The sequence below is a fragment of the Diceros bicornis genome, unplaced genomic scaffold, assembly GCF_020826845.1.
Source record: "Diceros bicornis minor isolate mBicDic1 unplaced genomic scaffold, mDicBic1.mat.cur scaffold_196_ctg1, whole genome shotgun sequence".
NCBI classification, from domain to species: Eukaryota; Metazoa; Chordata; class Mammalia; order Perissodactyla; family Rhinocerotidae; genus Diceros; species Diceros bicornis.
Window position 1 is genome coordinate 28,379 of NW_026691087.1, and position 14,450 is coordinate 42,828.

Here is a 14,450-nt window from a genome sequence, read left to right on the forward strand (position 1 = left end):
TAATCCTATCCCCAGGGTATGCTGTGACCCCCAGATGAAGGTGGAAACCAGTAGACGTAATCCCTGTTTCCTTATTGCATGTACATTCTGGGAGTAGTTGAGTTTTCCCAGAGCATTGTTAAATCCAGGTCACGGTGGATTAGAAACCAGATCTGTTAGGATCTAGGATAATGAGCCCAGAGCGGACATGCCTAAGTGTCACTCCAAAGTAGAAACCACTGAGAACAGATCACTGGAAGTCTTTATTTGTGGATCGTAGCATAGCCTGTCATATGGAAAATGCTGGATAATGTTAACTAATGCAGTAGACAAAGCTAGCTTGTAGTATTATACATTCTTATCCCCTTCCTGACACATGGAATACTACTGCTCGGCTTCCTTGCTGTTGAGTAGAGCTGTGCCACTAGATTTGGTGAATGAAATGTGAGCAAAAGTGATACACATCACTTTCAGGCAGAGATAGTGAAAAGCCCATTCATAACTCTTCATCTTTCTTTACCTACTGGTCATGGAGGAGGCCTCAAGTTGAGACGAAAGAGCCAACACATCAAAGTAAACTGGATCACTGGAAAATCCGTGGAACACAGCTGCCCTAGAATCACTCCTGAACCTGCAGTGAACTTTGTGTAAAAGAACAAATTGACTTTTATCTGAGATTTTTCTTTTCTTCCTTTCTTTTCTTTTTTTCTCATAGAAGCATAACCTAGACCTTCCTGACTAATACAGCTATTATTGTTGTTGTTATTATTATCTCAAAAGATGCTCTTATTTAACAAGTGGGTGCTGAATTTAATTATTTTGGAATGCTGCTTTCCAATAAGGAATTTGTAATTTGGAGTAATCATTGATTTTTCTTTTTTTTATACCTACATTCAATCTATTAATAATTCTTTTAGAATTCACCTTCAAAAGACATCACAAATCCAAAAACTTTTCACTACTTTTAAACCATCTTAATCTTTTATCTGGATTACTACAATAGCCTCTTAACTCATCTTCTGCATCCCTGCCTCCCTCCCCAGTCTATGCTCAACACAGCAGCTAGGGATCCTTTTGAAGAGTAAGTCAGATCATGCCACTTCTCTTTTCCAAACTTCCAAAGCTTCCCATTTTGCTTAACATAAAAGTCAAAGTCTTTACAAATGTCTACAAGCCCTACCGATATCTTCTCTCTCTCTTTTTTTTTTTTTTGTGAGGAAGATCAGCCCTGAGCTAACATCTGTGCTAATCCTCCTCTTTTTCTGCTGAGGAAGACTGGCTCTGAGCTAACATGTATTGCCAATCCTCCTCCTTTTTTTTTTACCCCCCAAAGCCCCAGTAGATAGTTGTATGTCTTAGTTGCACATCCTTCTAGTTGCTGTATGTGGGACGCAGCCTCAGCATGGCCGGAGAATCCGTGCGTCGGTGCGCACCCAGGATCCGAACCCGGGCCGCCAGTAGCGGAGCGCGTGTGCTTAACCGCTAAGCCACCGGGTCAGCCCGCCCTACCGATATCTTTTTAGTGAGGCCTTTCTTGACCATTCTATTTAAAATTTCAGACCGCCTTCTATCCCCCATATCCCCTCCACTCTTTATCTCCCTTCTCTGCTTTATTTTTTTCCATAGCCCTTGTTGAAAAGCTTAGTCATTAATTACTTATTAACTTTATTATTGTCTATGTCCCTCTGCTATAATACAAAGTCCATAAGAGTTGTTTGTTTACTGCTATATCTCCAGCATCTAGAATAGTGCCAGGCATATTTAGCACTCAATAAATAGTTTTTAAAAGAGGAAATAAAGATTTCTATCCGGTTAGTGCAAAATAGGTTCATTGCCATATTCGTTATAAATGAATAGGGATATGTAATTATTTAAAAAGTGTATGTCCTTTGTTGTTAAAAAAAAATGCAACTTAAAAACACGTGCCATTAAGAGTGCAGATTAAGTTTTATAATTAATTATCATTGTAGAACCTCATAATGTGTTTTACATCCTTTTGGGATCTCGAGGTAGAGAGAGGAGTTTTATTATAATTTTTTGAGGCATAATTTGTCACATGAAACTGCTCTAATGAGAAGAGTTATAGAATTTTATTTAAAGCCGATCAGTCATTCTGCTGAAATGTTAAATATACCACTGTTCCTGGCAATATAAATTCAAACAGATAAAGAATTTTCTTTGTAACGGGACACAGGTGAGTTATGACAGGAGTTTACTTGGACTTCCTTTTTTTCTGTTTATATTTCATGAAGTATAAGCAGGGGGCTGGCCCTGTGGCATAGAGGTTAAGTGCGCTCACTCCGCAGCTGGCGGCCCAGGTTCAGATCCCGGGCGCGCACCGATGCACCGCTTGTCAGGCCATGCTGTGGCGGCGTCTTATATAAAGTAGAAGAAGATGGGCATGGATGTTAGCCCAGGCCCAGTCTTCCTCAGCAAAAAGAGGAGGATTGGCGTGGATGTTAGCTCAGAGCTGATCTTATTCACAAAAAAAAAAAAAAAAACAAAAATATAAGTAGAATTCAAAATTTCCCTTAGGTAGAAAAGTTTTCCCTTAGTCACCTGTTATTGTGATTGAAAAGTTTTCCTGTTATGCCTGATATAATAAAATTGATCTATGAAAAAACCAAGCTTATACATATTAAATGAGTAAAAGTTATTTGATAGCATTAATGTAAAAATTCTTAATTTTGAATACTGAATTTAATATTGCTCCTTCTCATCTCTTGACTTTTAAAATGTGTTAGGGCATTAAAAAGAGGTGAATGGAGGGGCTGGCCCTGTGACCTAGTGGTTAAGTTCGGTGCACTCCACTTCGGCAGCCCAGGTTCGATTCCCAGGCACGGACCTACGCCACTCATCAGTGGTCATGCTGTGACAGTGACCCACATACAAAATAGAGGAAGACTGGCTCAGGTGTTAGCTCGCGGTGAATCTTCCTCAAGCAAAAAGAGGAAGATTGGCAGCAGATGTTAGCTGAGGGTTAATCTTCCTTAGCAAAAAAAAAAAGAGATGAATGGGTTACCACTTTATTTTTTTTTGTGAGGAAGATCAGCCCTGAGCTATCATCCATGCTAATCCTCCTCTTGTTTTTTGCTGAGGAAGACTGGCTCTGAGCTAACATCTATTGCCAATCCTCCTCCTTTTTTTTCCCCAAAGCACCAGTAGATAGCTGTATGTCATAGTTGCACATCCTTCTAGTTGCTGTATGTGGGATGCGGCCTCAGCATGGCTGGAGAAGTGGTGCGTAGGTGCGCGCTCAGGATCCCAACCTGGGCTGCCAGTAGCGGAGCGCGTGCACTTAACCGCTAAGCCATGGGGCTGCCCCGGGTAACCACTTTTTTAGCTACACAGTTTTCCTAGTAAAATTAGAGTCTGTTGAAAGTTACCTGCAGATTAGCATATTCATTATGCATTTTATAAAAACTTACAGCTGAATAATATAATTTCAGATAGAAAGAAGGAAAGGAACCTGAGTGCTGCATCCCTGATGAAACCCTGAAGAACCCCAATAATAGTGTGAATTTGTGCTGGAAATCTTAAGTTTCAGTTTACATAAATAACTTTATTTTCACTAATTCCTACAGAAACTTACTAAAATTAGGGTTCGATATAAAAATTGTTGTGCAGTATTATTGAGATATTTTATTACAAGAAAATAATTATTAAATAACAAAAGTTAAATGCAAAAAAAAACCCTTCCAAATAAATTCTATTTAGCTATTTAAGGCTGTTTCAAAAGTTATGGTTTATTGGTGTTCTGAGAAGGCTATCTCATCACCTACCTATTTGTCCCCCTCTCACCACCTGTACATTATTTTGTAGGTACTAGAAAATATCCTCCAGTAATATGATGTCATTTCTTTCCCTGGAAGTAAAACAATGCGATCCCATGAAGCAATTACATAAACACATTCGGTTACAAATTTCAAAAAAACTCAATAGTAACCATCTTCCACCATGCAGTTGGGACCTAAAGATGACCCAAAATTGTTTGGTTCACACCAAAAAAGTCAGTTAAGATTTGGAAATCATAAAAAACAAATGGTACAAACATATCTTAAACATTTTATCTTTACTTAAAATATATAAATGTCCATTATTCATGAATTTTCCTTGAGTACAAGTCTCCTGATATATTCTTTCTGGCATGAAAAAATACTCAAAATGGCATGATGGAATACACAAATTGCCTCATTTCTGATTTCTAGTTTCTGTTTCTTTAAAGTGAAATAGGAGTTGATGATACTTATAAAGCAATTTGGGTGCAGCCTTTTTAGACTTTTAAGACTTTCCCCCCAATTTTTACAGTTGCCTTGAACACTAATTTGACAGCAACGTTTTAAAAGTGACTCACCTTTATTGAGGCTTTACAAGGCATTAAATTTAGTTTTTATAGATATAAATCTTTCTTTTCACATTCGTATTTCTTTGGTTTTAAATTTTGCTGTTATATTTTGGCATTTATTTATAACTTAAAATGGAAAATATTGTATTAAATTTAAAAATATTAATATTCATTTATAATTTAATAAGAATAAATATTTTATTAAATTAAGTGATTATACTAATAAGCACAGTTGGCTTAAATAGGTTGGGTAACACGTATATAACTCTTAGAAATCTCGCAACTCATCTGGGAGAGTAGCATACTAGGAGGCACTAGAAAGGAGCCTCAGGGTAAGATTCATCGGACCATGGGGCGTCAGTCAGCCAGTGGGAGTGAGGAGTTAGGTAAATGTCAATTAGGAGAGCTACCACTGTGACTGATTTTATGGAATACTATTGAGGTTTTCTATAACCACCGCATTCCCATGCTTAATACTTCTGAATATCTGAAACCTGGGGCAACTAAACTTTCCAGAGTTATGTGAGTGTATTTAATTACTTTTAAATACAATGATTCTGGTTCCTGGCAGATGGAGGTCAGTGCTGTGATTCTCAGTTTTGTGTTTTGCTGAGGCAGCTTTGCTTTCCTTTTGCTCTGGGTCTACATCTTTCCACACTTTCCAATGTCCACCTGTCACCCTTGGCCACTTTCTCTTGAGTCCACATACTGATCTGGGCTCTTGAGGGGCTTATAGATGGTAAGAAGAGCTTAGGAAGAACAACTCCAAGCAAAGTGTATCATAAGCAGAAAAAATGTTTTTCTTGAAGACCAAGAACAGAAAGCTCAAATAATCTTCTTTTCTCTCTTTCCCCGCGTGACCTTTAATAAAAGGGAAGGTTTAGGAAGAGAAGAAGAGAGGAAAGCAAAGGGGAAACCACCTTCCCAATTAGGAGATGCCCTGGGGCTGTCTGCCTTTTATCCATAAAGGAAGCAAGTTTCTTAGAGAAAAACTGAGTGAGGAAAAGCCAGATGTGACACCACGTGTATTCCCGGGACGTGAAAGAGTCCTTCTCCAGCGAAAGGCTCAGAAGTGTGCCTTTGGGGCAGGTAGGGGGATAGAAGCCCGACAGCTAGGACTCCACGTCAGCTGCCTCGGGCCGTGACATAAGCTGAAAAAGGTTGAAAAAGTACTGCTTTAACCTTTTCACTTGTCGCATTAGGAACGCCAGCCCCCAGCGTTGTTGCCTACTTTTGTTTTTATCTCTCCTTGCCCTCCTTTGGAGGCGAAGTGAAGCAAGAAACACCTTGAGTTCCCTCAAGTACACAGCGGATAGTAGCTGCTATTTTGTCCTCCTCCTCTTAACCCACATGGTCTTAACACTTGGGGTGTTGCTGCTCCATTTGAGGGAGATCGCAGAGTATCAGAAATGCCTTAACTGCACATAATCCTCACCACAGCTCCCCGACATCATCCAGAGATGGGCCATTCCCTCCTCAAGGCCTGAAGTTTCCCCCAGAAACACCTGAAATAGGAAGGAACAATACTCTAACTGAGAGGGCGCATGACAACTCTAGAAACCGCACATGTGGCTGGGACTGGGAGCTAGCCCCTTAGGGTAATCTGACCCAAAGATATTTTTTATATTTGGCTTGCACTTTTAATAAGTAAATACTGAATTTGAATGTATATTTAAATTAGGCTAGATAGGCTTACTCCAATCTACAAAAGGCAACTCCTTCTTTCAGATTCTGTTATTTCCTATTTTATTGCCCTCTCTCCTCATCTCCCAGTATACCTTATACACATACAAACGGTTCTCCACTTATGATGGTTGGACTTGTGATTTTTTGACTATATGATGGTGTGAAAGTGATATGCGTTCAGTGGAAACTATCCTTCGATTTTGACTTTTGATCTTTTCCCGGGCTAGCAATATGCCGAACGGTACTCGCCTGTGACGCTGGGCAGCAGCGGCGAGCCGCAGCTCCCAGTCAACGACGCGACCACAAGGGTGAATAACTGACACACTCACAACCATTCTGTACCCACACAACCATTTTGTTTCACTTTCAGTAAGTATTCAATAAACTACATGAGATATTCAACACTTTATTATAAAATCGGCTCTGTGTTAGATGATTTTGCCCAACTGTAGGCTAATGTAAGGGTTCTGAGCACATTTAAGGTAGGCTAGGCTAAGCTATGATGTTTGGTAGGTAAGATGTATTAAATGCATTTTCGACTTATGATATTTTCAACTTACGATAGGTTTATCGAGTCGTAACCCCGTCGTAAGCCGAGTAAGATCAGTATTTGTGCAACTTCCCTGTCCTCTCCAAGCATTTGCACTTGCTGCTTCCTATTGCTGTCTGCAATAGGTAAAGTGGTCTCCTTCTGTTCCTTTCCTTATTGTAAAGTATCTTTAGCTCTATATTGCCCAGCAAATTTCACCACCCTGTAATGCAAGAATAATACCTAACATTCATATAGCTCTTATGTGCCGGACACAATTCTGTATTTTCTACATGTATCAGATCACTTAATTCTCACAACAAATTTATGGGTAGGTACAATTATCTTTTCTATTTTAAAGAAAAGCAAAGAGGTTAAAAGATTTGCCCAAGGCGGAGATACTATTAGAACTCAGATGGTCTAGCTCCAAAATCCATCTCTTAACCACATGGTATGCAGTGAGCCCTTGTTGACTTCAGCACATAATGTTAGTCATTTTGTGAATACACCGTATACATTTTAGTAATATAAATCTCTTCCCAGCATCAAGCCAACCCCTTGTTCCTACAGAGAAGTCAAAGCTTCAATATAGGATCCAGTGTCTCAGGCCCTCTTGCATGCCTCCCTCCTTCTTGCCTGCACCCATGCACATTTTCTTTTCAGTTCTTACATTCTCATATACAAGGGAACTAATTCAGGGCCCTCACTGCAGCCTGAGATTTCTCCTCTGCAGCTGTATCCTGGGCCATCTTCCACTAAATCTGAGGTAAAGGTTTTAGCATTTTTAAAGTTTGGTTAATCCAATCCTAAAACCATCACTGGATGTACTTAGCCCAAGTTTCAGAGAGTCAGCACGAACATGAGATTATCACAGCAGCTTCTCCCACCCACAAAATTTAGAAAAAGAGAAAAACATCCTAGAATCAAACATGATCAGTGCAGTGCTGTTCACCCTAAGCCAATATTTCTCAAGGTACGGTCAGAGGACTTCCTGTATCAGAATCTCCTAGGGAACTGGTTGAAAATACGAATTCATTGTCTACATCCCAAATGCAATAGTTAGAATCTTGCTAGGAGGGTGGAGGCAAGAAAGACATTTTCTTATGTTCCTCAGATGATTTTTAAACACACTAAGTTTTAGAATCATTGGTTAAATACTAGTTCCTTAGCACATACAAAAAGAACAATGGCCATGGAACCAAGGTATGTCTTGGTCTAGATCAGCACCGTCCAATGGAGAAATAATGCAAGCCATATATGTAATTTTGAATTTTCTAACAGTTACATTAAAAAAGAATAAAGAAACAGATGAAATTAATTTTAGTGATATGTTTATTTAAAGCAATATCTCCAAAATAGTATATTTTCAACATGTAGTTAATATAAAAATTAATGAGATATTTTACATTTTTTTGTACTAAGTTTTTGAAATTCGATAGATATTTTATATGTAAAGAATCTCTCAATTCAGACTAACCACATTTCAAGTGCTCAATAGCTACATGTGGTTAGTGCCTACTGGATTTGAGAAAGCAGGTCTAGATCCAATTACTGCTACCAGCCATATGCCAAAAGAGCACTGGTATTTTCTGGGGTGAGGGAGTAGTCAGAAAAATAAAATAAAATAAAATAAAATAGGGGCCTGGCCCAGTGGAATAGCGGTTAAGTTTGCATGCTCCACTTCAGGGGCCTGGGGTACGCTGGTTCGAATCCTGGGCTCAGACCTGCTCACAGCTCAACAAGCCATGCTGGGGTGGCGTCCCACATAGAAGAACTAGAAGGACCTACAACTAGGGTATACAACTATGTACTGGGGCTTTGGGGAGAAAAAGATTAAAAAAAAGAGGAAGATGGGCAAGAGATGTTAGCTTAGGACCAATCTTTAAAAAAAAGAAAAGGCATCAGTATGAAAAATAAAATAAAATAAAATAATAAATAAAGACTTTTTGGTTCCACCTGCACCAAGAGACCAATCCATTCCTGTCTGTTGTTCAGGGTCCACTACCAGTGACTGCAAGGTTTGCACCTCCATGATGTGGGCCTTTCCTGGGATCCTCCTCTTCTCTCTTTTTTGAATTATTCCTGTTGTCCCATAAGGTTCCCATTGTTTTGGCCTCACAATCCTGAATTGAGGGTCACCCATGCTCAGTAATATAGACCCCACTCTGTGAGCTGCTTTAATCCTAGCGGAACCAGCTTCGTTTGTTCCTACTGTTACTGTAAGCACTTCCTACCCCTCTACATGCAGGGGCCCGTTGAGAAGTAGATTATCTCTGCCATGTCTCATTCCCCAAATCTCACCTTTTGTCAGCATTGAAACCACATAGCCTTGGTTAAAATTATCCTTCTCATAGTGATGCAGACATTCTTTTCTGCCACCTATTTTTCTGCTCCAGCAGAAATTTGCTCTATTTCCTTTGGAGTTACATATTACTCTTTCTGCCCTGACTGAGGAATAGGATGAAAAGGAAAATTGATCCTGGAGTGAAGAACACAGAGCAGTCTAGCAATATGACTGGATCAGAAGTTTACATACTGAGGCTCTGTCTTGAGATCAGCCCACTACTTTAGAAGTGAATCTTTGTCTTCATCAAGACCATGGTCCACTTACTAGATCCTGTCCTGGTGCAGTAGCCTTGCTCTTCTTAGGGGGATTTACCCATAAATAGTGCAACAGCCCTTCAGGTTTGAGGTTCTTCAGTGATCTTACCTCCTAAACCTGTCTATGTACTCACTTTGGTCAGCTTACCTACACCAGATGTTGGTGATGAGAATTCCAAATTCCGAATCATGTGTTATTAGGTGTCTTTGGCCTCCAAACTCCATGATTCAGCGAGGACCCTGTGAACCCCCAAGAATTTCTCTTGCCTAGATCACAGGCAGTCTGAGAGGGCATTCTCCAAGAACTACACCCTAAACTTAGAACTCAAAGTCTTACTACTTGAATGGAGTGAAGGGCAAGAAAACATAAATACAAGGAAAAAATGAATCATAGAAATAAAAGGCGTTTCTTTCAGAGTCTGAAATCTGAGCTGGAGTAAGCCACATCTCCTAAGCCTTCCTAGGGCTGCAGTTGTGTTTTTGGAGTTAGTTTGGGGCATGAGACCTGTCTGAGAAGGACTCTTCCAATCACTATGTCAATCTTACGACATCAGCCACATTGGAGGCTGGCACTCCAAACATGCAGACATGAAGAACACTAGGTCACTGCTGGAGCTTTAACACTGACCATCACTCCAAAAGCGTCCCCTAGCAAAGAAAAACTTAGTGAGAGATGGGAGATGTCTAGGACAATTTCTGAATATCTTGCTAGATGGTACCAATACCCAAGACCCACAATATGAAAGAGAAAGCCATTCTGCAGAGGAATGTGATGAGTTCAGTTTTGGTTGTCATGTCTGAGTTGTCTGTGGTATGCAGGGGTAAATGTTTAGTAGACAATTGGATCTACTGGTCTGAAGCTCAAATTACAGAGAATTTTTGGGATAGGGATAAAGATTTGTGAGGCAGAAGAAAAAGGGAAGTAGTTGAAACTCAAGATGATCTTTAGATCTTCTGCAGCTCTTTTTCTCTGTTTTTCTGCTTTTCATGTTGTTGATGACATTTAATTTTTGCCTACCAGTTTAAAGCATGATGTTAAAAGTTACAGAGAATGTCACTCACCTTTTGTATCTTTTGTGATACAATGCATTGATTCCATATTTAATTCTTCTATCTAAAGATTTTCTTTTGAAGAGTATTAACTGGTGCAGAAAAGGAAAGGGTAGTGGAGTATTGTGATGATGATTCTGATGGAAAGCTCCTGATTGGGTTCCTCTCATTCCTGGGCAGATTTTATACTTTGACTTTTAGTGTCTTCGTTTAGGAATATTTCTCATAATGGAGTTGAGAACATATTCATCACAATATTTGAAAGGCCTATTAAAAGATTGAAATTTCTAGGCCCCTTCCAGACCTACCATATTATAATATTATACGATATTGTAATACCTCAAACTAATATTTAAGAATCTGTGGCTTGATAATTGTGATTCTATTGAAGATAAGTATTGATGTAACCACTTTTGAAGCAGTTCTCAAACTTTAGTGTGTATATCAGTCACTTGAATGCTTGTTAAAAATACAGATTCGGCAGGTCTAGGAAAAGGTCAAGAGATTTGCATTTTTAATAAACACTCCATAGCTATGATCACCTGATTGCACTTGGAGAAATAATATCAAGTATTTGGCTATCTGAGGGTTTCCAGGATAGGTTTAGAACAGAGTTTCTTAACCTGAGATCCAAATACCCCAAGAAGCCCATGGATAAAATTTAGAGGGTCCGTGAAATTGGATGGGAAGAATAATACATCTTTATTTTCAGTAACTTCCAACTAAAACTTAGCAATTTAAAATTATAAATGTAGGCAACAAACCACAATAATAAGAGCAGTTCCTCTAACCTTATCACTAACAGAAAACACGGATATTTTTATATCACATTAGAGTTGTTGCAAATATCTTGAAATGTTGTTTACAACCATCACAACTTTGAAATTATGGTAGTTATTAGACTGCTATTGGATCTCATCTAATTTAATAAAGAAGCATACATATAATTCTGACTAAATTTTTAAAAACATTATGATAACTGTGCCTTAATAAAATTGGTTTCTTTCATAATCCTACATACTTTTTAATGTATTTAAAAAGCATTATGAGAAGAGGTCTGTGGCTTCACTGAAGTGTTAAAAATATCCATGACACGAAAAAGGTTAAGAACCTTAGTGTGGCGAAGAAGAGTCCGCATATTGAGACATCAGAGAGGTGTATTTCTTAATTCCATGAACAATAACAATGCACGAATACTTACACACCGAAAGAGGTTCTTGTCCCAGCCCCCACTCCTCATTCTTGACTAACTTTTCACTCTTTAGTATTTCTTTCCATGGACTATACATCCCCCTGATTTGTTTACTGCTCCTCAGTGGTTGAATGGCTCTGTTTTCCATAAGGATAACAGATTTAATCACAGATCTCAAGCCCATTATGAACATTAATTAATGTCTGACATCTCTTAATGAGGTAGGTAAAAACTATCATCATTTCACAGATGGAAAAATCAGGTCTAGGCAAGTTTGGTAACTTGTTCTTAGGCCACCCAAGAGATTGTGGCTCATTTCTAGAATCAATGCTTATTCTCCTCACATGCAAACTTTTTTGATTCACCATACACCAATCTGTTGGAAAAACAACCTGTTTTGCAAAACATTTCATTGATGATAGATGTGGAAATAATCTTTCTTAGGGTAGAAACATCTGATGGTATCAATATTCATACTACTTCGGTACCAATAATTTATTTTCTGTTTTGTTCTCTGAAGAAGAATAGATGTCCTGGTTGGAGAGAAAAAGCCCCAAGCCAAAATAAACCATTAAAAACCACTATCCATTTTGAAATAAAGCAATTAGCTTCTTCTTTTATTTAGAAACTTTACCCGGTTAGAGAGTTGGAGACAAACAAAATGAACATTGGTTGTCAAAATGCATTGATTTAATTTTTGCCCCTAAGATACCACACACAGTCAGTGAGTAAGGACTTTTGTCTTTTTTTTGGTCAGTTTGTTTCTTATGGATTCATGTTGCTTTGATCAATGTTGTTTGTGTGTCTGATCTTAATCTAAGTTTTTTGTTGTTTGACTAGTCCATCTGGTTAGACAGGATAGTGCAAAAAATTTGAAAATACTTTGGGAGTTGTCTTTTTAAATGATATTTGTTTTTATCTATTGCTTTGCTAAATTCCTACTGGCCTGGCAAAGAAGGGAAACAGAGGGAACACACAAGCAAAAATGAAGGGCACAAATGAATGAATAAATAATTGAGAGAGAAGGGATAGCTTCTCCTTAGAGAAAAATTCCAACTAATATATATAGAGGAATGAGGAAAATTGAAAGTCTTCATTAGCCTCTTTTTTTGTGGTGCCTCGGAGGTAGTCGGCTGCTTCAGGATGAAGCTGAACATCTCTTTCCCGGTCACTGGCTGCCAGAAACTCATGGAAGTGGACGATGAATGCCAACTTTGTACATTTTGTGAGAAGCGTATGGCCACAGAAGTTGCTGCTGACGCTCTGGGTGAAGAGTGGAAGGGTTATGTGGTCCGAATCAGTGGTGGGAATGACAAGCAGGGTTTCCCCATCAAGCAGGGTGTCTTGACCCATGGCCGTGTCTGCCTGCTATTGAGTGAGGGGCATTCCTGTTACAGACGGAGGAGGACTGGAGAAAGAAAGCACAAATCTGTTGGGGGTTGCATTGTGGTTGCCAATCTGAGTGTTCTCAACTTGTTCATTGTGAAAAAAGGGGAGAAGGATATTTCTGGACTAGCTGATACTACTGTGACTCGTCGTGTGGGGCTCAAAAGAGCTAGCAGAATCTGCAAACTTTTCAATCTCTCTAAAGAGGATGATGTCCGCTAGAATGTTGTGAGAAAGCCCCTAGACAAAAAAGGTAAGAACCTAGGACCAAAGCACCCAAGATTCAGCATCTTGTTCCTCCACGTGTCCTGCAACACAAACGGCGGCCTATTGCTCTGAAGAAACAGTGTACTAAGAAAAACAAGGAAGAGGCTGCAGAATATGCTGAACTTTTGGCCAAGAGAGTGAAGGAGGCCAAAGAAAAACACCAGGAACAGATTGCCAAGAGACAGGGGCTGTCCCGAAAGCTTCTACCTCTAAGTCTGAGTCCAGTCAAAAATGAAATTTTCTAAGAGTAACAAATAAGATCAGATATCCAAAAAAAAAAAAAAGAAGAAGAAGAAAGAAAATCTTCATTAGACAAACACCATAGTGATAATTATCAGAGGCAAAATATATTGAAGGATGCTAAAATTAGTGGGTAAAAGTTTGAGGAGAAGCAGGATATTTGTATAGTCTCAGTATTTCCCCTAAGATATTTATTAATGACAAGGGAAGGGGAATAATTACATGGAGAAACTTGGCAGAGACCACCATGTCTCCTGACTTTATGCTCTGAGAAGGGCACAATGCCATTTCTGTGGTGTTCTTGCCAAAAATGCATAACCTTCATCTAAACATGAGAAAGCATCAGACAAACCCAAATCGAGGGATATGCGACAAAATAACTCTACCAGTATCTCTGCCAAAGTGTCAAGGTCACGAAAGAGAGAGAAAGACCAAGGAACTATTTCAGATTGAAGGAGACTAAGGAGACTTGACAACTAAATGCAATGTGGGATCCTGGATTACATCCTGCATCAGAAAATGGACCTTAGTGGAAAAATGTTTCAAGTCTGTAGTTTAGTCACTAGTATTGTACCAATATTAATTTCCTGATTTTGATAACTGTACTGTGGTATGTAAAATGTTAACATTAGAGGATGCTGGATGAAAGGTATATGGAAACTACTATTTTTGCAACTTTTCTGTAATTCTGAAATTATTTCAAATTTGAAAAGTCAAGAGGGCATTTATAGCAGTTCCCTAAATAACTCTGCATAGGTGGTGGGAAAAGAAGATTTCGATGGCCTTGAAATATCTGGATAATATATCTTTCCAACTCAGTCCAATAACTCTTTACCTGGGCATATACAGTTTGAGAACTTTACCTCTTTTAAACGCATAGAAGATCATAGCCTTTTTCTATATGAAATACTCTATTTTTTCCTCATATGACATAGGCACTCAAAAAATATTTGTATAAAATGGAAATAATGATTGCTGTCCTGCTTTTCCCTGCTGAACTTACAGTGTGGTTATAAAGTGTAAAAACGATAAAGGAAGTGGAAAGTATTTTGCAAGTTGTAAGCATTGTACCGGTGTAAGGTGTTATTTTGATTATTGATGGAAAATTGTCTAAGGTATTTTTGTAATTTAGATATACATCGAATCAGTTTCTCCTCTTACTTTCTCTTTACTCT

At 38.7% G+C, this 14,450-nt stretch overlaps 1 pseudogene; it reads left to right on the top strand.

Moving 5' to 3' along the window:
• Positions 1 to 12,525: 12,525 nt before the first annotated feature.
• Positions 12,526 to 13,270, top strand: LOC131402623 (small ribosomal subunit protein eS6-like; annotated as a pseudogene).
• Positions 13,271 to 14,450: the final 1,180 nt, after the last annotated feature.